The 23,269-nt window shown below is 42.4% G+C and overlaps 1 long non-coding RNA gene across 1 annotated transcript; it reads right to left on the reverse strand.

Moving 5' to 3' along the window:
• Nucleotides 1-436: 436 nt before the first annotated feature.
• On the reverse strand, nucleotides 437-23,058 carry LOC149323797 (uncharacterized). Its single transcript, XR_016280245.1, has 4 exons — nucleotides 23,016-23,058; nucleotides 2,878-3,046; nucleotides 718-797; nucleotides 437-597 (listed from the first exon to the last, which is right to left on the reverse strand). It is a non-coding gene; the product is annotated as an uncharacterized LOC149323797 (long non-coding RNA).
• Between the last annotated feature and the right edge of the window lie 211 nt (nucleotides 23,059-23,269).

Genomic DNA, 23,269 nt, shown 5'->3' on the forward strand with positions numbered 1-23,269 from the left:
TGTGTCCTATCTCAATTGAAGTTTAGGGAGAGCAGTGACGCTGGTTCCCAAGAGGAAAGATGTCACACAAGGCATGATCAGCTTCTCCCAAATGTACAATGCTTCTTTTTTCATTACTGCATTATTTGCCTCCCTTGCTCTGCAGTGTACTCTGAACATTGTCTTCAATGTTCACTTTGAATTACTGATGCATATAGTTAATAATCCAGTCTCATACTTGCATAAGGCCAGCTGTGAGACAATGGCACTACAGGGAATCCAACATAATTTTGGTGCATGCTGCAAATTCACATTCATCTATAAATCTAAATTCACTTCATGACTTATAAGGGAAATAGATACCATCAAATATGGAAATACATTTTTAATTCCTTGAATCTTGTCATTGGCTTGGTTCAAATTACCTTCATTTAGATAATTAGTGTTGAGGCTTACAGTGGTCAAATTGCAAAGTACTTCCATGGGTACAAACCAGCTCTTTCTAATTCCTCTTGGACAACTTAAGATTGCATGACATATTTTTTGAGGTCACAATTTTATAATTACTTTGAAGCAGCTTGAAGACACTGGAGGCTATGGAAAACTCCAAATGAAACTCTGTATTGAGAGATGTAGATGGGACATAATGAGAACAGCATAGTTTAACTGCAAACTAAAAAATACTACAAGCTTCACTGGCAAAAGTATTGTTAAAACTTGAAATGGTCAGCAACTCACGTTTCTTTAAAATTGGGAAATTCACCTGTGAACATTTCCTCTTCTGATTTAATAGGTAGGGTTTTTTTTTCAGATTCTTCCTGTAAATGAGCGGTATGATTTTTATTAGGGTGAAAAAGGTAGAAGGTGAAGTTTAGCTCCAAATCTGTCTCTTATGTCTGTAGAATTAATAGCAATAATGACATTTTTATTTTGGTTTAAATCTCTTACTTTGCTTCAGGCTAACAGGCTATGAGTTGCTAACAAATCTGAGTTAAGTATTCTGGAATTGACCCTGTTTTAGTCAGAACTTGGAAAAGTTACTTTTTTGGATTAACAATCCCCCAGCTTTTCAGCCCCAACTCTAATAATTCCATTGCTAGAAAAGTCACCGGCTTTGGTATGCCTGCCTGCCTGCCTCATAAAACTAATTTTTGCAAACTGGTTTTAGCTGCTAGTGCATTTTTGCAATGGAGCAACCGTATGAGTGGAATCTTCCACTACTGTTAGAAACTGTTGACCACTATCCCATAGTAAACTGCAATTGCTGCAGCTCAATTTAAAAAGTGATCAAGCTCCTCTGAGACTTTTTGCATTACAAAATTATAACAATCGGATTCCACTTTAACTGCCATGGCAACATCTCACGGAATTCTCAGTCTACACATTAGGGAGGGAAGTTTAGAATTCTCAGACAGATAGGCCCAATGCAGTGATTCTCAACCTTTGGACATCCAGATGTTTTGGACTTCACTTCACAGAATTCCTGAGCAGTGCTGATGCATATAATATGAATTGGCAGCAGCCTGTGACAACAGCAAGATATGATTAATCAAAGATTGTGAATCAGTGGCTGAGACATCTGGGAGGTGAAGTCTAAAAACATTTAGAGAACTAAAGGCTGAGAATCACGGTGTTAGTGGCTCATCAGACTACAAACCCCAAGCTTTCACAGGATGCAGCAATGATAGCTAAAGTGGAATAATAGTGCTATAACTGTGTAATTTGAAATGTCCCTCTGCCTGACCCAGTTGGCCACTAGCTCTTCCTAAACAGGAAGGACAATAAAGAGACCCTTTTGTCTCAGTGGTACTCTGCGTGAGTGGTAATTTCTCTCTGTACTCTGGGGTATCTCATTGTTTCTGCGCACTTGTTCTTTGGTCTTCCCTCATTCTTTGCTCTCTTATCCTGATTGCTCTTCAGTGCTGGCGCCAAGCTCCTTGCTCAGTGCAAATGTCTGTCTATGGTCTGATCTTAATAGCAAGAATATCTGAGGATGCCATACTGGTATATCTTTCATTGGAATGATGATAAACCTTATGTTATTCTAGTATAGTGGAGCTTTACTATATTCTGTGAACAATAGAGGATTATGTCCTAAACATATAATAAATATCAGCAAGTAAATAATATTGGTGAGGCAATCCACATCACAAAATAGGTTGACTGCAAACTTATTCTTTCTTAAAGGTAAAGGTTTCCCCTTTGACAAGGTTGTCAAGTTGTGTCCAATTGTATGGGGTGGTGCTCATCTCCCTTACTAAGCTGAGGGAGCCATTGTTGTCAAAGATTATTAGGTGGGTCATGTGGTCAGCATGACTGCACAGAACACTGTTACCTTCCCACCAAAGTGGTATCTATTTATCTACTTGCACTTTTACATGCTTTCAAACTGCTTAGTTGGCAGAAGCTGTGACTAGTGACGGGAGCTCACTCCAGCATGCAGCACTTGGGCCTCGACCTGTCGATCTTGCAGTGAACAGAGTCAGTATCTTAACTACTGAGCCACCACTTCCCTTTCTTGTTGTGTGCTTTCAAGTCATGTTCAACTTATGTCAAACCTTTAATAGATTTTTCCTGACAACATTTGTTCAGTGGAGGTTTGCCATTGACTTCCCCTGAGGCTGGGAGCATGTGACTTACCCAAGGTCATCCAGTGGGTTTCATTCCTGAGCTGGGAATCAAACCCTGGTCTCCAGAGTCATAGTACAACACTCAAACTACTATGTCATATTGCCTCTCCTTATACACACAGACTGAATATTTTATACATAATATTTTTAATAATTTTGTGCATGAAACAAATTTTGTGTACACTGAACTATCAGAAAGCAAAGGTGTCACTATCTCAGCCACCCATGTCATTTCAGATTTCAGAATTCGAAATAAGGAATACTCAACCTGTACTGAAATGTGAGGTGAGAAGCATTTCCCCTTGGTTTTGCATCTGGGTTGCAGTGCTGCTTGCCATCCTGTGGCCTCCTCTCTTTTCTTCCCCAACTCCTGCTGCTTTTGTCAACTGGATTTGCCTCAAAAGTAGTCTTCTTCTTCTTCTAAACAGTTTGTTGTGCTTAAAGGAAGGGGAGACGTATGATTCTCTGCAGTGGTACATTTCTCTCTGCAATTTCATTTGAGAGTTCTGTGCAATTATACAGTCCTCTGTGGGATTTTCCTCCCCTAAAATACAATGTAAATGACAACTCTCAATAATAGCAAAACCTTTGCCAACAGAGTGAGATTTTAAAACATTGATAAAATCTGCTGACAAGCTTGCTTGCAACAGAATAACTCACTCCTGTGTAAATGGCAGGTTCGCATACATTTCAGAAGCCGGCATACATAAAAGCAATTGAAGCTCTATTAAATCACTTTGCTGATTTAAATACTACACTTAGGTAAATTCTATATTCTCCATCACTTCCTTTTCCCTAATGCCTATTGTCTTCTGCTTTCCCTGGGGTGGCTTCTCTCCATTAGTGTCCCAATGATTTCAGCCTTCGATTCTACTGAAATTCAAATTGACAACCTAATCAACAGTCCTAACTTACAAGATCCTTCTAACTTTACAGGAACTGTAAATATGTGTGTGTAACTTTATACAAACCCATAATGGGTCAAATTGAGCAGGAATGAGGAAAGTGAGGCCCAGGGGCTTCATGAAGCACGTAGGACCTTTTTGTCCCTCCCCCCCCCCCCCCCATCTAGACTTGTCCTGCCCCCATATCCGTTTTTAAAAAATGGGAGAAAATCATTCCCAGACAGAGAAGAACTGAACAAAATGCAGGAGTGCCCATCCCAAATCTTAGAACTGGGTAGCAAACAGCCCACCTCCTGCAATCAGAAATGACTCCTGGTTACTTCCAGGTCTGATTTTTAGCCCATTTTGAGGGTGCTATATGCCACTGGACATCTATGAGAGTGAATGTCACCCCCCCATGCCTACCACAGTTGCCTACCCATGGTACAAGTTGTATTTCAGATTAGCAGTAGCCAACAACAACAGAAACAGTTGGTTGTCCTGCTTTTCAAAGAACAGGAGCTGTTCCATCCAATCTGGTACACTCAGAATCATCTTTTTTTTTTGTTTGTTAGAAAACAGTCCTTGTTACACACCTTTTATGAAATTGGTATATCCTAAGAGTTTTGTGTTTGTCTTTTTAAACCTTTTTTGATTATCTGTTTCAGAAGAGAAACAAATGAACATTTTGATGACTGCAAATACCAGATTGTAATCCAGTTGTTGGAGACAGCATGGAAGAAAAGAAGGAAAGCTGGAGGTCCACTAGGGAGCTAGACAGCCACCCTCTCATATGGAAATGTAATGGTACTCCATCTCAAAAATTTTGAGAATTCACCCATTCATCTCTGAAAATCACTAAATGTTTCCACTTGTGGATGAAGAGTCCCGCCAAAATGTGCAGGGGAAGATATTTATCCTGGTAATGTTTCATACTCACATGCAGGAGCTTGAAAAAATTTTAAATAACCATTTGTTTTTACTTATTACACTGTTAGAAAAAGCATTCTCTTTTGTTGTTCTTGCAATATTCATTACTTTTATGTTATTTTTGTACTTTATCTTGAAAACAGTTAGGACTAATAAGAAAATGGCAAACCCTCCAAAAGGGGCTTATACAAATGCCGTTAATATAACCTTCAAAAGTAATTAGCAAATATTATTAACTATACCATATAGTAACTTGATTCCCATATGTTTAGTTACTTCTGAATTGTAACTATGTTCCACCCTCATTATAGGTTTGTTTGTTTTTTAATTTCCATGCTCTGACATATACAGTGCATACTCTAATTCTAGGAAATGGCTACAGAAGATATGCACTCAAATATAAGACAGCACTAATACAAAATTTATTTAACTGGCATGCACCACCACCATCACCACTATAATTCCAATAGCAATAATTCCACTGACAGCTCACAAACAGGTCATGATGATGGCCACCTGATTGCAGTGGTGGATATCTTGCAGCTCTCCAGATGTTTTGGATTGAAACTTCCAGCAGCCATAGCCACCAGAGGCAAGGATAAGAGAAATGTTGGATTTGCAGTGCAACAAGATCTGTAGGGTGACATGATTCTCACTTTTACCCCACAGTTTATTCCTCAGGATCAAGTAGGTAGAGATAAACTGATTTAGAATCAATTTAAATTTTTATTTTACATTACTGCTTTGTGAGTTTGTTCTCCCTTTATGTTTGAATTTTATAGCTCCTCATTTCCTTTGAAATCAGTTAAAATACTCTAGCCTAAATGCCTTTGCTAATTCCATCAGGGTAAACACACTGAACCAATGACGGATTATCTGGACCCATTTCAAACTGGCTTCCGGGCGGGCTACGGGGTTGAGACTGCCATGGTCGCCTTGGTCGATGATCTCCGTCTGAGCATCGATGGGGGAAGCGTGTCCCTGTTGGTGCTCTTGGACATCTCAGCGGCTTTCGATACCATAGACCATGGTATCCTTCTGGGGCGCCTGGCAGAGGTGGGGATTGGGGGCACTGCGCTCCAGTGGTTCCGTTCCTACCTCTCCGGGAGGTCCCAGATGGTGCAGCTGGGAGACGTGTGCTCCGATGAGAGGCCCCTTAAAACTGGGGTCCCTCAAGGAGCCATTCTGTCTCCCATGCTATTTAACATTTACATGAAACCGCTGGGAGAGATCATCCGGAGTCATGGGGCACGGGGTTATCAGTACGCTGATGACACCCAAATTATTTTCTCTATGTCTCCGACTGATGCAGTGACCGGGGATGGAGTCTCTCCTCTCGTGGCCTGTCTAGAGTCAGTAATGGGCTGGATGAGGGAAAACCGACTCAAATTGAATCCAGAGAAAACGGAGGTACTAGTGATAGGCTCCCCTGGTCCAGGAATGGCGGTGGTTCCACCTGTCCTGAACGGGGTCACGCTCCCTGTGAAGGACTCCGTGCGCAGTCTGGGGGTGCTTCTTGACTCGTCGCTTCACCTGACTGCTCAGGTGAATGCCACGGTCAAGAGCACCTGTTATCAGCTTCGGCTGATTCGCCAGCTGCGCCCATACCTGGCCCAGAGGGACCTAGAAACTGTTGTACATGCTCTGGTAACTTCGAGACTGGATTTCTGCAATGTACTCTACATGGGGCAACCCTTATACCAAACTCGGAAGCTGCAAATGGTGCAGAATATGGCAGCCCGGCTGGTCACTGGTGCTTCCAGGACCAGCCATATAACACCGGTTTTGAAAGACCTCCACTGGCTGCCCATTCGCTTCCGAGCCCAATATAAGGCGTTGGTAATTACCTATAAAGCCCTAAATGGCTTGGGCCCGGGATACCTGAAGAACCGCCTCTCCCCATACATTCCGCCTCGCACCCTCAGAACGTCTGGGCAGCAATTACTGAAGGTGCCTGGGGCTAGGTTGGCCTCCACTACACGGAGGTCATTCTCCACAGCTGCCCCAGCCCTTTGGAATACGCTGCCCACCGAGCTCCGCTCGTCTACCACCCTGGCCCAATTCAGGAAGGATTTAAAGACCTTCCTGTTCCAACAGGCATTCCCCGAATAAAATCCTGTGGGCCTCCCTCCTCTTCCGTGGCCAAGAGGTTGGGCTATGGGGCTTTTGTTGGTTATTTTTCTGTATAATTATTGTATTGCATTTTAACTCTTAATGTGTATATTGATTGTATTTTAATCCATGCTGTAAGCCGCCCTGATTTCTAGAAGGGCGGGATATAAATAAAAATTTTATTATATTATTATTATTATTTATATAAGGGTTGATTCATCATTCAGCAATTGATTAAGTGAATCTGCTTTAGTTGGGACTAGCAACTGGATTTATGCCTTTAAAAACAGATTCAACGCTTCCAAACTGGAAGGTTCCATCTACTCTGTTTGGGAATAACAACTGGACCTAAGCCTTTAATAGATATATTGCTTCTGTACATGAGGGTTCCAGCTAGAGGTTTATATACTTAAAATTATATTCCATCTTTATACCCAGTCAAGACAAAACAGAGCAACCACCAGTCATTACCAGCAGTTATTAATTAGAATTTAATTGTGGGGACAGTGTGGCACTGTTAGGCCTCTATGTCAGTAGCCTCTTTAGTTTTTATTGTTGTTGTTGTTGCTGCTGCTGCTGCTGCTACTGTATAATTGCCTGTTGAAAAGCATAATTTCATCCTGCTCCCACTTAAAATAGATAAAACAGGCTGCAACTAAATTGGGGAAGCAACAGAAACAGGGAGGGAGATGTGAGAAGTCAAAATGAGGTCGACTCCAATGTAGTATTTATGTTTTCATACACTCTTTGTTAATGCACTTGGTTTGGTGTCAGCTCTGTGTGCATTTGACAGGAGGAAAGCTTTTGATTACACCATCCCACACAGCATGAGAAATAAAGCATAAACCCCAGAGGGGAGACTTAGCTATCTGGCTGGAGCAACGTGATGTGATCTTCTTAGGCTGTGTGGCTCTGGCTCATCTTCCACCCAAAATAATTAAATTTCAAAGGCTGACTATAGACAGGGAGCAAGGTGTAAAGCTGACCAAAAGTTGACATTTGGAAACTGCTGAGGTTAGATTACAATGTATTAATAATGATTAAATTCTTATTCTTCCTTAAAATATTCATCAGCATCGTATCTTGAACCAAGAAAACAAGCAAGTGTATGGAGCTGATCCACATAATCTGCTTCCATTGGAAATAATTTTAAAGTCATCTGTGTCCTCCTTCCCTCCTAGGAGCTGAGATGAGCATAAATGGGTCACTTATCCATGTTTTGTCCTGATGACAATCTGTCGGGTGGGTTTAGCTGAGTGTGTATAACTAGCCCAAGATCACCCTGTGAATTTTATGATGGAGAGTCCATATCTCCTCACCCCTCACTCTCACCATCACACTCCTGTTTGAGAATGGTCCCTATCTCAGACATTTGGAGAACAGGTGTGTCATGGAGAAAAGGATTAATCTGCATATACTAATCATCAGGACTCCTGCCATCCTGGGTGATAGTTTGGAGACTTTTTTTCTGAGTACTTGAATTGGTGTTGAGACCCAAGTTGACAAATATACAGCCTTCTAGATGTTCTTGGTGTTCCAGATGTTCTCTATAGTTCTGCACAGGATGTTGCAGTTCAGTAGTAGCATGCTGAGGGCAATATGCATCATCAGGGGATAACATTGCTGTTACAACAATGGTTTTTGAAACTTCACTGGTATGATTTCTCCTGTATGATTTTTAACATCTTTGCCTGATGAAGAAGCCACTGAAGTTTCGAAAGCTTACATGATATATTTTCTGCCTTTTGGGTGGCCAATAAAAATAACTCTATTTAGTGTGGATTTTGGCTGTTGTATTTTACAAACCTCTGTGCTTCTGCTATGCATGTGCATGCACAGACATACACATAGAGTAAGTGAGGGTAAGTGAGATAGGTGTCTTTGCCAAGGCTGTTTAGAGGATAAATTTGCTTTCATTTCAAACTGACCCCTGGAGCTCTTAATCTCATATTATCTACTTTTTCTGCCTATTTTAAATTGTAGAATGGAAGAGATTTTTTTGGGGGGGGATGTTCCTTTTCATAAAGTGCTTAGAAGTCTTTGGATGAAAGGTGCTATATGACTGCTAAGTAATTACTATTGTTATGAGAATGGAAGATTTTGCATGGCTATGTGCTTCAGAATTTAGAGAACAGACCTCTCCCTTCTCTTGGAATGGCTCAGATTTGTCCCTGTTTGTGGCCTCCCTGTGAAAAGACCTTTTATCAGAGGGGGTGTGGTGGATTTTGTGTTTGTGTGTGTTATCTGAGCCTGTTGTTTTGTGCATTAGCATTGGCTGCTTTTTCTATACTGAGGTTGACTGCTTCTATGTGTAATTACTGTTTTTTGTAATAAATTGTGTTTTTGAGAATCTGTCAGCCAGCCACTGGCTATCTTAAATGCTGATGTAGAAATTAGACAAATATGTAAAACATATAATTTACAAGTATTATTCCCGTAGCATTTGAAGACAGCAAACAAATGCTTCAGTTTTCCTGCTATGTACTTGATACCAGGTTGGAAGCGTTCAAAAGATAAATCACTAACAAACATTTATTTCAAATCCCTGTACATGCAGATAGAGGAAGTAGTAATTGACTGTACCAGCAAGAGGTACAACCTTTTATTGACACCCTTTTTATTGCCGACCCACCTCAGAAATGAAAAATTGTAATACAAGCTGCAATAATTTGTGCGTTGAAAAGAAAATACATGTTAAATACATGAAATGGGTTATCTTTATTCTATCATTCATTATTAATTTACCCTTGGAAACAAGTTTCCTTTCCAAGAAGGAAATTTCATTCTTTGCAGCCTAAGACTGCTAACAGATCCCCTACTGTACTGCACAAACAAAGAAAGGGATGAGAGAGGAACAGTTATAAAAAGATATTTTATAAAATGCAGTGCAACTTCCCTGCTGATCTACTTTTGGCCTCCTTGATGATAGTAGAAAGGAGATCAATTGCTGCTTGGATGAAACCAGATGGATACTTAGCAGCCACTATGCCAAGTTACTTGAAGGAGTAGCAGCACAATCCTATGCAGGTTTATTTAATAGTTAGACCAATTGAGTTCAGTGGGATTTGCTGCAGGGTAAGATTGCATCCTAATGGGACAATTCTCTCTCTCTCTCTCTCTCTCTCTCTCTCTCTCTCTCTCTCTGTGTGTGTGTGTGTCACAGAGGGTGGGGAGCTTCTGATGATCCATCACATCTAAAGCCTTGCTGAAGGTGGTGGAAGCTCTTCTTTGAGAAGATAGAATCATAGAATCGTAGAGTTGGAAGAGACCACTTGGGCCATCCAGTCCAACCCCCTGCCATGCAGGAAATCCAAATCAAAGCATCCCCGACAGATGGCCATCCAGCCTCTGTTTAAAGACCTCCAAGGAAGGAGACTCTGTCACCCTCCGAGGAAGTGCATTCCACTGTCGAACAGCCCTTTCTGTCAGGAAGTTCCTCCTAATGTTTTGGTGGAATCTCTTTTCCTGTAGCTTGCATCCATTGTTCCGGGTTCTGTTCTCTGGAGCAGCAGAAAATAAGCTTGCTCCCTCCTCAATATGACATCCCTTCAAATATTTAAACAGGGCTATTGTATCACCTCTTAACCTTCTTTTCTCCAGGCTAAATATCCCCAGCTCCCTAAGTCATTCCTCATATGACATGGTTTCCAGACCCTTCACCATTTTAGTCGCCCTCCTTTGGACACGCTCCAGTTTCTCAATGTCCTTTCTGAATTGTGGTGCCCAGAACTGGACACAATATTCCAGGTGAGGCCTGACCAAAGCAGAATACAGTGACACTATTACTTCTCTTGATCTAGACACTATACTTTTATTGATGCAGCCTAAAATTACATTGGCCTTTTTAGCTGCCGCATCACAGTTCACTCATGTTCAACTTGTGGTCTACTTGGACTCCTAGATCCCTTTCACATGTAGTTTCATTCAGCCAGGTGTCCCGAATCCTATATTTGTGCATTTTATTTTTCCACCCTAAGTGCAGTACCTTACATTTCTCCATGTTGAATTTCATTTTGTTAGCTTTGGCCCAGCTTTCTAATCTATTCAGGTCATTTTGAATTTTGATCCTGTCCTCTGGGGTATTAGCTATTCCTCCTAATTTGGTGTCATCTGCAAATTTGATAAGTATGCTCCCAATTCTGTCATCCAGTTCACTGATAAAGATGTTGAATAGCACTGGGCCCAGGACAGAGCCCTGTGGGACCCCACTGGTCACTTCCCTCCAGGATGAAAAGGAGTCATTGAATCATGACAGACTACTAATCCAGGTGGCTAAATATCTCTTCCAGTATGACAAACAGTAAGCTGTTGTATAGCACAAGATGGGAAGCATGCAGCCCTGCATATGATATTGGACTGCATCTCCCAGCAGCGTTAGCCACTATAGCCAATGATGAGGAAGGTTTTTTGGGGTGGGGGTGCATCTGGAGGACTGCATTACTCCTACTCCTGCTGTAACAATTGCTGTAGAGTACTAGATGGAGAGTGCAATGGTAGTTAAGTCCTGCTGGCAGGTAAATGTTCAGGAGAAAAGGGCCTTTGATCTGATCTGACAAGATTCTACTTGTGTTCTTTTAAAATCCTATAGTGGTTTAGGAGGTGTGTACATTAAACTGTGCCAGTCCTGTACTAGTGCACTTGAGGGGTCCAGTTCTTGGATCTCTTGGGGAAACTAAAAGGCAAATCCAAGTCTGTCTCTGATTTGTCATTGAAGTACCTACAGCATGCTTCATTTTGAGACTTACAAGCAAGAAAAATAATAGTAGTAGTACAGTTCCATCCATAAAGTTCTCAATGGAAACAACCAGTGCCTCTGAGACAGATATGATCCCCATTCATGCAGCTCTCATCCACTAGTGGGGGAGGCACCTTCATTGCATCTTAATCTCCTTCAGACACAGGGGATCTGGGATTATGATTACTCTGTAAGGGAGGATTTCGAAAAAACATTACAGTACAGTTTGTCCCTTGAACTATATTTCTTTTGTTTTCAAAATTCATCTTATCTTATCTTATCTCCCTGTTAAAAGCCACTTATAAAACATGAAATCACCTAATATAATAAAATTCCTAAACCAAGAAAAAATACCAAAAACTCCACAAAGAGCTATCAGAAACAAACATCACAAAAAGTTTATGTTTCTTCCCAAATATCCTCAGACATAGGTAAACCTCAAAAATATATTAAGTTAAAATCATACATTATGACAAACTTTCCCAAATTGGTTGCCTACCTGATGCATTAGATTACAACTTCCCATTTTCCCCATCTAGCATAAGCATTGGCTTCCACTTACTCTGTTTACCAAACTTTCTTGCTCCAAGAAGATCTGAAACAGGGATCTTTCCTTCCCCGGACTTGCTCCTTGGCCTACATAAGTTTCTAATACTTGTGTAGAGTCAACATCTACCCTGAAGAGGTCATACTTTGGAATATCATGAGATGATGTGACTCACTGGAAAAGACAATAATGCTTGCTAAGTGGAAGGTGGGGGGGGGGGGGGGGAACGGACAAATTATATACAAGTGAATAGACTTGATCAAGGAAGGTCCTGGGTTTGCAAGACATAAACAGGACAATTGATGTTCTGGTCTCACATTCGTAGGGTTGCCAAAAACTAACGTAAACTTGGCAGAAAAAAATAACAAGACAAAAACAAACAAACAAACAAACAAAAACCCAGAAGCTGTGTCCATTCTGCTGTGATCCCACTCATAACTATCTACAACCCTTTACTGTAAGAGAACATTACATTTAAAGTACCTATCTGAGCTCCAGCTCAACAAAAAAGCAAGTCACTTGCAGTAAATATTTTTACTGGACCTTCCCCCTTTGTTTCCAACACAAAGGGAATAGGTGGCTTCATTAAATTGCCTTAATTGATGATTACACTAACAAAGTGGAGGGCACTTGTTATTTTGTAAATTAAAGTGATGATAAATAAACAAATCTTTATGTTATATTGTGCTTTGATTACCGATTCAGCTCTCTCCTCCTTGAGTTGCAGGATGGAACCACAATAGAATATTATAAAAACAAATGGCTAGTGATTCTCATACTGAATCACTGTTTTTAAACAAAAGAATTTCAACAGAGATAAATGTAAGGCACAACACTTAGGCAGGAAAAATGAAATGCAGAAATATAGGATGCGTGACACCTGGCTTGAAAGGTGTACATGTGAAAAACATCTAGATTCTTTATAGACCACAGACTAAACATGAGTCAACAGTGTGATATGGCTGCCAAAAAACCCCAATGTAATTCTGGGTTCCATCAACAGGAGTATAGTGTCCAGATCAAGCAAAGTAGTAATCCCACTCTATTCTGCTTTGGCTAGACCTCATCTGAATACTGTTTTCAGATCCAGGCACCATCGTTCAAAAAAGGATGTCAGCAAACTGCAACCAAGATTATCAAAAGTATAGAAACCAAGCCTTAGCTTGCAGAAGAGAAGACTGAGCGGTGACATGGGCGGGATACAGACGGGCAAAAAGGGGTGTATTCATGACGTCATGAAGGTAGAGCCTTCAGACGGCCCTTACCTGAATGCCGCCATGAACACGCCCCCCGCACGCCCCAAGCGGGAAGAAGCGGCATTAAAAAGGTGCTGCTTTTCTCCGCTTCTTTTCCGTTTGATGCGCAGCTGCGCAGCTCCGTCTGTAAGCTGCTGCACCGGTACGCCAGAATTGCTATGCCACTAATTTAAGTTGCCCATTTAAAAGCTCCGTATCTGCTGCGTCGCATAATGAGTTGGGGTCCTGGAACATGCGCAGTTTGCAGTCAGGCTTTAATTGCAGCGTCAGCTGCCATGCAGGTGTGGAAGCTGCAGCACAGCTGCAGCGCATTTTAAGACTCGTAACCCTAACCCTAACCCTAACCCTAACCCTAGAGCAACATGTACGCATGCGCTGCTTGGAAAGTTTGGACTTTAAAGTGAACCCCTACACACATTCCTGTGCCATTTTCACCTAACAATAAAAACCGCTAAAACTGTAAATATTTACATATGTACAAGGGAGGTGATGGGGGATGGCAGGGGGACAGCGGTGGCAGCGGCGACAGCTGTGGCTGTGCATTGCAGATTCAGCAAGAGCGCAGGGACCAAAGGAGAGGAGGCATCCATGATGCTGGTGACACTGGCAAAGTGCAAGCGGACAAGGATGCCAACACCAGCTGATCACCAGCTGGCAGGAGACCACCATTGTTCTTGGGCAGAGCGGGGAGAAAAGTTTTAAAGGGGCTTGGGCACTTTAAATGTGCCCATAGGCTTTCTGCCGCCGCTGCTTAGCGCTGCAGCTGCGCATCTGCCAGCCGACAAAGGAAAAAAAAAAGCCCCGTTTTTGGCTGCCCGTGAGGAAGCTGCCTCTCTCTTTGCAGCGTCCTCCGAGGCGGCAGTTTGGAAACTCCGGGTCTGAAACGGCCCCAGGTGAGGCGTCTTCACTGCCCCCCATGTGGAAGCCCCATCTCCTGAGCCACGCCCCCGGGGCGGGCGGTCTGGAGGCTCCGTATTCAGCAGAATACACCTCTAAGACGTCTTCTCCTGCCCGTCTGTATCCCGCCATGATATCTTTAAATATCTGTACGGATTTTATGTGGAAGATGAAGCTATCTTGTTCTCCGCTGATCCAGAGACTAGAACACCAATCGGTGGATTCCAATTACAAGAAAAGAGATTCCACCTACACATCCCCACCACCTTTCCCTTCTCCTTTTGTGTCGTGTCTTTTTAGATTGTAAGCCTGAGGGCAGGGAACCGTCCAATTAAAAAGATTGTATGTACAACGCTGTGTAAATTTACAGCGCTTTATAAATAAAGGTTAATAATAATAATAATAATAATAATAATAATTAGGAAGAACTTTTTCTACTGGAAGAGCTGTTCAACAGCGGAACAGACTGCCTTGGAGGGTGGTGGTTTCTCCATTTTTGGAGGTCTTTAAGAAGAGGTTGTATGGGCATCTTTTAGGAGTGCTGGAACTGTGTATACTTGAATGGCAGGGGTTTTTCCAGCATGGCAGATGCCCCTTGTGGCCCCTTCCAACTCTAAGATTTTATGATTCTGTGAAAGTCTTAGTTTGTACATAGCGATGGTGGCTGCTAGGTCCAGGTCAGGAGAGGGAAATTTCAGAGGTACCAGGAGGCTATTTTCTGACTATAGGACCCATGATAGCCTTCATCAGCTTTCATCATGCAAAATGAAATAAGTACATTTTTGGTTTATGGGGGCTGTGAGGGGTCCTGTTCCTTTTTTATTGCAAATTCACCTGTCTTGGAGGCTAAGAACAAAAAGCAGTCAGAATAGGGTCAAATGACAGGATGTTACTGAAGATAATAGTATAAGATGAAAACTTAAGGTCAAGAATAACAAACACAGGGTGCCCCAGACAATGACAAGGAGATATTGTGATGTTCTTGTTTAGACACAAAGAAATAGCCTTGATTGTGTTACTTTATAGAAAGATATAATTCATCACAGCTTGCCTAATTATCTCAGAATATCTCCCTTAATGCCAAGCCATGTCCTGCCTGTGCTTTTGTTTCTACTGTTTCAGACTATAATCCTCTGAAGAATGAGGTGGCTCTGCCTCCAACTCCAACTCTCTCTCTTCAAGGTCTACATCTGATGGTCATGATTGCCAACCTCTTCTGTCTCTTAAGGGAGCTTTTTATTGGGGTCACCAATTCCCTTTATCTGAGGAAAAAAATACTTTGTTGTGTGTAAGTGGCCAAGGGCCATATTTTGCTCAGGCATGTTTTAGATGTAGAGAATCTTGGAGAAAGACTTGGGCTTGCATGTATTTCCATCCTAATATACAGAACACTTGGCATAGGCCACAGATGATGGCTTTATTCCTGCCTCTAGGGCGGGTTCCACACCACCCCAAAGTACGTGCTTGGCACGTACTAGGGTTAGGAAGGGGTGTCCTTTCCGGACGCCCCTAACCCTAGTACGTGCTGAGCACGTACAAAATGGCGGAGCCCATTCTACATGGGCGCCGCCATTTTGACGTAGCGGATGCTTAGCGTCCGCACGTCGCAGCACAGAAATGATGCCGCAAGTGTGCCATTGGCGCTTTGCGGTATCATTTCCGGGCCACAAAAAGAACCTGCTTTTTGCGGGTTCTTTATGCTACGTCAGGGAATCACGCGGTTTGTCCACTGCAGTTTCCTGATGCAGCAAACACCAGCACCGGCAGACTGCCCTTTTGGGTGGTCTGTAAAGCGCCTAGGTTAGTATGATAATGCAAAGAATAGGTCCAAGACATACCAGTCTTTGCTGAGCCAGGATGACAGAAGCAGAAAAGGAAAAGATTTATAAATCTTGGATTCAATCATGTTTTGATTTTTATGGCCCTACTTGTCTCTCTGGTGCATTTGGAAGATGTTTAACTAAAGAAAACCCCAAATCATATAGCTAGCTGTTTTTTCATCATAGTGTTATGTTTCATTTTGAGCTGATTTGGCTCAGCACAATAATTTAAAATGCAATATGGTATAACTACAGGCTTTAAAAAGTATTTCAAATTAAGGATTTAATTCAAACAATTATTTGCAAGCTTTCCAAGACACATTATATTGACCACCCTCAATGTAACATTATTTTTGTTGGTTCATTCATATACAGGATGTAACTTCTAAATGATTTATCTTAGGTCTGATCACAATTTATCAAATGATTGAAAAGGCTTTCAATAGGAAATAGAGAAACCTTCACCCTCCAGATGTTTTGGTTTACATCTTCCATTAGTCCCACATAACATAGCCAAGGATGAGGAAGCATGGGAGTTCTAGGCAAAAACATCTGGAGGATCAAAAGGTCACCATCTCTATTGTATGGGGGGAAATGCTTTAGATAAACAGATGATACAGCACAAACTCTGGGGCTTTGGGGAATTGAAGATTGGTATAAAATATTCACTTTCCTCTGGTTAGAAGTGATAATTTGCAGAAGATAACTGACACGTGTAATTTGGCTCCCATGTAGATGCTTTATAGCACAACTGTATTTATCGCTATTCTGAAAGTTTTCTTATTAAATTCAGTAGGGTTTACTTCTACACAAATCAATACAGAATTGCAGTGTTAGCCTGCAGTCTTACACCTATAACTCAACAAGATTTTTGAGTAGATGCACAGAGTGTTGAACAGTCAAACACACACACACACACTTACATCTCAGCAATTGTGACCTCAAGGTCAGATATTTCCTGGAAGCTATTGACCATTTGAAATGTCCAAATTTGCCTTGGATGTTAATCCTAGCATTAGTTGCCAGGAAATTCTTTTCCAGTTGGTCATTATGCCTTTAGTAAACTAGAAAACAATATAAAGTAATGAGACTCAATCTGGAAATTCTGTATTTCTGTTGCAAAATTGTTCTCTTTATGGGCTCTTGGGAACAGACTCTCTTGTGCACTAGTGCTTGGCCTGCCAGCTGATTATAAACACCAGATTCATTAGCTGGCTGTGGCTACATCATTAGGATTGGCACAAGTTACGTTTCTAATTTACACCAGCTGGTCTGGCTGCAGTCTCCAAATGACCATATGATGGCTGAGAATGAGTAGAGGTAGGCTATCAGATCAGCTATGATAGGAAAACATATATAATAGTAGGTCATTTCAAGAGCAGGCTATTAGATTTATGTACACGCCCCAATACATTTCCTGTTTAAAACTTTAGCAATATAGACACCATTCTTAATGGCTTACATGATCAAATAATACTTATGGAGCACAACTGCAATCACCTGGCAAAATTAAGAGCAAGGGATTTTCTCCTTCCATCAAAGCAGACTCTTTTTTTAAAAGACTATTTGTATCTTCTTAAAAAATGTGAATTTGTTTGGTTACTACAATTAAAAACAGTATTCTCATCAGTTTCAGTCCTTTATATGTATCACTTACTAAACAAGTCAGGGGTGTAAATGGATAGATGTGGGCAATATTTAGTGGACATTAATGGGAAGTATGGAAGAAAATAGCAGTGGTGGGATACAAATTGCCCCTTTGGGGCAGCTTGCACCCACCCCTTTCCGCAACAGATTGGGGCCTCAGAGGCCACAGCAGCATCCCCAGAGGCCTCGATCCGCTGCTTTTCCAGGCCTTGGGGAAGCGACAAAATGCCGCTTCCCTGTGGCCTGGAAAGGGGTGTCCTTGGGGCTTCATGCCCCAAGGACACCTCGACAGCAGCAGGGAAAGAGAGAATGGGGTCACTCTGCCCCTTTCTCTTCTGTATCTCGGGCAAAGCCGTGTAAAGGCTGCACCAGCGATACCCACGGTGAAAGGAGCTCCATTTCGAAGCTCCTTCTGGCACTGCTGAAAAGGCAATACAAGCGCCCTGCAGTGGCATGCGCACCTCATGGCTGCACTGCACCGTTTGGCTGCAGTGCGGCCATGACATGATAATGGCGGCACCCATGTAGACAGGGCGCCGCCATTACCACACCGCAGTTACGTGCTAGGGTTGCGGGGCGTCTGGAAAGGACGTCCCAGGGCAACCCTAGCATGTATCCAGGCCGGCACAAAGCACCAGTCTGGATACCGCCATTGTTACTTTCATGAATAGCCAAATTTTCACCATTGGACAAAATGAAGAAATGCCTTGGATTTTGACTTCATTACTAGTGAGAGAAATCCCAGAAGTGCAAGCGCTGTTTAGGAAAGGAAGAGGCACTAGGGACCACATTGCAAACATATAGTTAATGAAGCACACCAGAGAATTCCAGAGAAAAAGCAGCATGTCCTTGATAGACTACAGCAAAGCCTTTGACTGCATAATCATGAAAAGCTATGGATTGTTTTTAAAGATACGGGAGTGCCACTACATTTGATAGTTCTGGTGAGAAATCTGTGCATAGGATAATAGGCAACTGTTAGAACAGAATATGGAGAAACAGAATGGTTCCCAACTGGCAATGGTGTTTGTGTGTGTGTGTGTGTGTGTGTGTGTGTGTGTGTGTGTGTCAAGCAATTTTGCATTCTATCACCCTACATGTTCAACCTCTGAACAGAAAGTATAAAAACAACAGATTTAAACTCAGAAGAAGGAGGAGTGGATAGGAGGAAAGAACACGAACAACCTAAGATATGAGGATGACACCATACTACTAATAAAAAACATCACAGACTTGGGACAGTTACTAAGGAAGGTCACAGAAGAAAGTGCAAAGGCAGGCTTGCTGCTGAATATAAAGAAAACAAAAATAATGGCCACTAGATAATGAGGAAATCGAAATAGTTAAAAGATTTTTCCTACCTTGGATCAAACATTAATCAGAATGGAGACTGCATTCAAGAAATCAGAAGAAGGCTAGGAATGGGAAAGGCAGCTATGAAAGAAGTATACAAGATCCTAAATTGTAAAGATATGCAAATGAGCACTAAAGTTAGAACTGTCCAAGCCACTGTATTCCCCATCACCATGTATGGATGAGAGAGCTGGATAGTGAAGAATTCAGATAGGAAGAAAAACATGTTACCCAAAATTCTGGGTCCTGGGAGGGCACCCACAAGTAATATTTAATAGGGGAATTAGAGTAGCTCACTTAAAAGTATAATAGTCTCTATAGTCTAGGGATAATGCTGATACCAATTGTTGAGTTGTTACTGCATACCCCAACCATTCTTCTCCTCTGGGAAAACCATTTAGCAATGAGATAATCCATTCATCCTGAGAATACTGCTCCAAGATGTGATTTTGAGTATAACTGTAGGTGCTTTAGCACAATCAATTTAGTCTAGTATGGAGTAGGACAGAACCTCTATCCGACTTCTGCTAGATTTCTCAATAAGCCATCCAGCCCCACCTGGAGCCCTGGTGGTACAATGGTTAAATGCCTGTATTTCAGCCATTCACTCAAAACCATAAGGTTGTGAGTTCAATACCAGAAAAAGGGCTCAAGCTCGGCTCAGGCTTGCATCCTTCTGAGGTTGCTAAAATGAGTACCCAGCTTGTTGGGGGCAGTTAGCTTACAGTTGTAAACCGCTTAGACACTGTTAGTTCAGTATGAAGTGGTATATAAATGAAGCTGTTTGTTTTATTTTATATGCCAGCAATCTCCCAGCCTAGCTCACTATCACCTCTCTATAGTCTAGGGATTATGCTGATTCCGATCTTAAGAGATCCCATTACAGCTTGAGTGCCTTGGGCTTATCCCACACTGGGCTATCCAGTTCAACCTGGCATAGCTGGCTTCATGTGCTGGGGAGGCCCTGTTTGGGTTACTTGCCTGAAATATTTTTTCTGATACTAAATTGATATCTGTGTCATGGAAAGGGCTGATTCTTGAGTTACAAACAACACATTTGAGATGACATGCTGGAGAAAAGTGGACAGCCAAAAATACAAACAAATGAGTCTTAGAACAGATTAAGCCTAGAATCTCCCTGGAAGCCAAGATGATGAAACTGAGGCTGTCATACATTGGTCACATCAAAGGAAGGCATGACTCATTAGAAAAGACAATAATACTACAGAAGGCAAAAGGTAGTAGAAAGAAAGGAAGACCACATGCCTGATAGCTAGACTAAATCAGGGAGGCCACAGGCCTGAGTCTGCAGGACTGAAGCAGAATAGTGGCTGATTTTTTTTTTTTTTGGGGGGGGGGGGCTTGGAGATGTCTCATTCACAAGGTGTGGCAGGTTTATATTTTGGTCTTCTCCCAATTCCCTAGTTTCTCTGCAGTGTGCCACATTTCAATGCCTCCATGCACTGGGCAAATAGAAATCCAAATTTTTGTACAGTATTTGGAGTAAATAATTCTGGCCTACACACAATGTTATATTAGTGGACTTCTACTGGTACAAAAGGCTCATCTTTCCATTCCTCTCAAACTGATTTGTCAAAGGGCTGCAGGGGAGGAGAAAGAATCTGTTCCACAAGTACAGACTATTCTGTTAGGAAATGGATACAGTCCACAGAGAGTAATAAGATAAAGAGGAGGACAGCAATAATAATATTTACATAGAAAATAAAACAGAATAAAACATATTCACTGTGTATTTTAAATTAGTGTCTTAAGTATTGCTTCTGAATGGTTTTAAGACTTTTTATTAGCCATTTAGTAGTTCTTTATTTTAGTCTATATTGTAAGCCTCCATGGGTCCTGTGCCAGAAGAAAAGTGGAATGCATAATGAATACATAATAAATATAAATTGAATAAATAAATAATATATCTGTTTCATTTTGACTCTGTGGAATCTAATTGGCAGCTGTGTACTGAGAAGGGATTGCAATATGTGCAAGCAAGCAATCTGTTGCTGTTGTTGTATGCCTTCAAGTAATTTCTGATTTATGGAGACCCTCAGGTGAATCTGTTATGAGGGTTTTTTTTTCCGGCCAGGTTTCTTTAGAGAGCATTTGCCATTGTCTTCCTCTGAGGGCTGAAAGAATATGATTTGTGCCAGGTCAGTCAGTGGGTTTCCATGGCAGAGTGGAGATTTGGGCACTAGTCCTAGTTTGGCATTCAAACTACAATCACACATATTCTATAACACTTTACCTTTGGGTTTCCAGACTGCTGTTGGATGTAAAAATGTAGAATACTGAACATTTTCTGTAACTATTGCCCGAATTCTTTGTCAGTCTTTTCAAATGTATCATCACCACCTTGTGGCCAACAGGAAGATCACTTAAAAATCAGTGATGTTTCAGTATTCAATGTATTCATTTCCTTAAAAAAAACAGCACATAACATACACACACCCTTTCACAGAAACAAGTTTTTGGTATGCAAAGTTGTCAAAAGGGACTTCTTTCAGACATCACAATAAATGTGTGATTGTGTATTGCCTCTCTCTCCTCTTCCTAGTGTTTGTATTAATCTGAACAAGTCTCATGTCTGTGGATAAAAGGATGAGCAAGTACTCAGTCAATTAATGCTGCAGCTCTTTTTTTATGGCCTAGCCAAGAAAAAAGTATCAGTGGTTTTACATTTCTCTTTACCCTTCTAATTTTCAAACAGCATAGGAAGAATATGAAATATGTACACTGCCTGAACACCACCCTTCGCAGGTACAGTTGTATGTGTGCATGCTCATCCTGACCATACATTTGTCCAGAACATGAATGGATCCTATGTGATCCAGGTGGCTATACAAACCAAGCTGGATTTCTTCACAACCTAAGTACAAATGCAGTTCAGGACCTCAAATGTAAATGTGATTTACTGCAAATGAGAAGCCTCTAAATATGTGCAGACTAGGGTTGCCATAAGTCAGGACCTCCAAACTGGGACAAATGTAGGACAAATGTAGGACACGTTTTAAAAATGGAGGACACGCGAAAAAAATTGACGATTTCTTAAAAAAATTAAATATAAATGCATGTTTCTTAGGCGTGACCAAAATAGAGGACATTTTGGCATTATTCCTACACAGATGACAGAAATGTACTTCCCTTTCTGGCCAACCCCCCTCCCCCCATTCCAAACAGTACATTTGGGCATTGAACATGGCTTTACTTAACATGGCCTCTTGCATATTTCAGAGGCTTATTCCATAACCAAACCCCTTGGGTTTAACACTTAGCATGGTGTCATATATGTGTGTCTGTGTGTGTGTGTGTCTGTGTACAGTCTATTCTCCGTATCCATGGACTTGCCATCCGTGGATAGGAAGCCTGCACGGAGGGGCAACAAAGGAGCTGGGGAAGACATGAAGAAGGAGGAGGAGGAGGTGACAAGATGTAGCTGGGACGATGCAAGAGCCGGTGGCATTGAGGATGAGGAAGAGGGGGAGGAAGCAGGCAGTGGCATCAGAGCGAAGAGGAAGAGGGAGGCGATGGGGGGAAAGAGGAGGAGAAAGAGGAAGCTGCCTCACCGGAGTCTCTCTCAACTGTTTTCCCCTTTTGGCTGCATCCACACTGGCGAAATAACCCGGTTTGGCACTGCTTTTCAGCATCCTGGATCAAGGCTATGGAATTCTGGGAGTTGGAGTTTGTTGTGGAGCCTTCCTTCCTTAAGCTCCGCACAACAAACTCCAACTCCCAAAATTCCACAGCCTTGATCCAGGATGCTGAAAAGCAGTGCCAAACCGGGTTATTTCTCTAATGTGGATGCAGAGATAAATATGTATCCTGCCTCCCCCATCGCCTTCTGACCCTCCTCTCCAGGCATGTCCAAAGAGAGAGAGTAAAGCCAAGACATACAACACACAACAGACACTTTCCCACAAAACCACACACCCACACGTCCTTTTCTTCAAGGTGCCCCCCAGCCCCTGGACTTCCTTCATCTTCCAGCTGACCTCTCCAGGGAAGGGCCCTCGAGGGAGTCCCTAAGAGGGGAATAACAGCCGCCTCCCCCCACTGCCATTTCACACACACAACCCACCCCCCCTTCGCTACATCCCTGCACCACCACCACCACCACCCAGGCCAGGCTGCCCCAGAGACCAAAAGGCCCAAAATGGCCCCATGGGGAGCCATGAATAAGGCCCCTTTCCTTCCCCCCAGCAGCCTGCCTGATGCCTGCCCCTCCTCGCTCTTGCTCCTCCATGCCAGCTTGGAAGTTGGCGCACGCCCAAATAAGGAAGCAGAGGGCTGGCCAATAGGGGGCAGGCCAGACCAGCAGACCCCGCCCCCTGCCAGCTCCAGCCCTGCTGCTGCACTCACTGCTGGGCTCAGCACAGTTTAAAAGGGAGGAAGCAGGGCTGGTAGTCCTGAGTCGGGCAGCCACCCGGGAACTGGGGGAGGGCGGGAAGGGACCGTGCCCGCCCCCAGAAGGTG

The sequence above is a fragment of the Sceloporus occidentalis genome, unplaced genomic scaffold (assembly GCF_023333645.1).
Source record: "Sceloporus occidentalis isolate IW3139 unplaced genomic scaffold, rSceOcc1.0.p SCAF_1, whole genome shotgun sequence".
Classification (NCBI taxonomy): domain Eukaryota; kingdom Metazoa; phylum Chordata; class Lepidosauria; order Squamata; family Phrynosomatidae; genus Sceloporus; species Sceloporus occidentalis.